Genomic DNA, 2,048 nt, shown 5'->3' on the forward strand with positions numbered 1-2,048 from the left:
AGTTGAAGCAAATGGGCCCTAGAGTATGAAAAGTGAAACCACGCATCGATTTGAGAAATAAAAATTTTTGTATGAAAAAGTCACCACTCGGGTACCTCCATACAAAAGTACCAAGTTCGGGTCGAGTGGTCGATGGACGTCGAAGGTGAAAATTTTTCATCATCGAAAATTTTTTCCAAAGTTGAAGCAAATGGGCCCTAGAGTATGAAAAGTGAAACCACGCATCGATTTGAGAAATAAAAATTTTTGTATGAAAAAGTCACCACTCGGGTACCTCCATACAAAAGTACCAAGTTCGGGTCGAGTGGTCGATGGACGTCGAAGGTGAAAATTTTTCATCATCGAAAATTTTTTCCAAAGTTGAAGCAATTGGGCCCTAGAGTATGAAAAGTGAAACCACGGATCGATTTGAGAAATAAAAATTTTGGTATGAAAAAGTCACCACTCGGGTACCTCCATACAAAAGTACCAAGTTCGGGTCGAGTGGTCGATGGACGTCGAAGGTGAAAATTTTTCATCATCGAAAATTTTTTCCAAAGTTGAAGCAATTGGGCCCTAGAGTATGAAAAGTGAAACCACGGATCGATTTGAGAAATAAAAATTTTGGTATGAAAAAGTCACCACTCGGGTACCTCCATACAAAAGTACCAAGTTCGGGTCGAGTGGTCGATGGACGTCGAAGGTGAAAATTTTTCATCATCGAAAATTTTTTCCAAAGTTGAAGCAAATGGGCCCTAGAGTATGAAAAGTGAAACCACGCATCGATTTGAGAAATAAAAATTTTTTGTATGGGAGGGCCCCTGGTAGAACATTTTTCCCAAGTGCGACCATTTTACCCGGTGAGTCAAAAAAAAATTTTTTTTCACCGTGACTCAAAACATCAATTTTAGACTCCCCTGAGTATGAAAAGTGAAACGAAAATCATTTTTGAGAAGAAAAAATTTTTGTATGGGAGGGCCCCTGCTAGAACATATTTCCCAAGTGCGTCGATTTTGGGTCGCCGACACAAGCTCGGGTCAAAAAAATTTTTTTTTCACGGTGACTCAAAACATCAATTTTAGACTCCCCTGAGTATGAAAAGTGAAACGAAAATCATTTTTGAGAAGAAAAAATTTTTGTATGGGAGGGCCCCTGCTAGAACATATTTCCCAAGTGCGTCGATTTTGGGTCGCCGACACAAGCTCGGGTCAAAAAAATTTTTTTTTCTCGGTGACTCAAAACATCAATTTTAGACTCCCCTGAGTATGAAAAGTGAAACGAAAATCATTTTTGAGAAGAAAAAATTTTTGTATGGGAGGGCCCCTGCTAGAACATATTTCCCAAGTGCGTCGATTTTGGGTCGCCGACACAAGCTCGGGACAAAAAATTTTTTTTTTCTCGGTGACTCAAAACATCAATTTTAGACTCCCCTGAGTATGAAAAGTGAAACGAAAATCATTTTTGAGAAGAAAAAATTTTTGTATGGGAGGGCCCCTGCTAGAACATTTTTCCCAAGTGCGTCGATTTTGGGTCGCCGACACAAGCTCGGGTCAAAAAAAATTTTTTTTCTCGGTGACTCAAAACATCAATTTTAGACTCCCCTGAGTATGAAAAGTGAAACGAAAATCATTTTTGAGAAGAAAAAATTTTTGTATGGGAGGGCCCCTGCTAGAACATATTTCCCAAGTGCGTCGATTTTTGGGTCGCCGACACAAGCTCGGGTCAAAAAAATTTTTTTTTCTCGGTGACTCAAAACATCAATTTTAGACTCCCCTGAGTATGAAAAGTGAAACGAAAATCATTTTTGAGAAGAAAAAAATTTGTATGGGAGGGCCCCTGCTAGAACATTTTTCCCAAGTAAATTCGATTTTACCAGGTGAGTCAAAAAATTTTGAAAAAAATATTTTGCCAAAATCGTGTTCATTGCCTATTATAAGGGACCAGGTCAGCTCACACGCATTTTTGGAGACCATATGGAAAGTGCGTCTGGGATTGCGGAAATTAAGTTTAGAGTGTTAAATGATGGTTTCGCAATCCCGAAAGGCTCAAAATCCACCCTAAGGTCCCCT

This window comes from Anopheles moucheti (assembly GCF_943734755.1).
Source record: "Anopheles moucheti chromosome X unlocalized genomic scaffold, idAnoMoucSN_F20_07 X_unloc_22, whole genome shotgun sequence".
Classification (NCBI taxonomy): domain Eukaryota; kingdom Metazoa; phylum Arthropoda; class Insecta; order Diptera; family Culicidae; genus Anopheles; species Anopheles moucheti.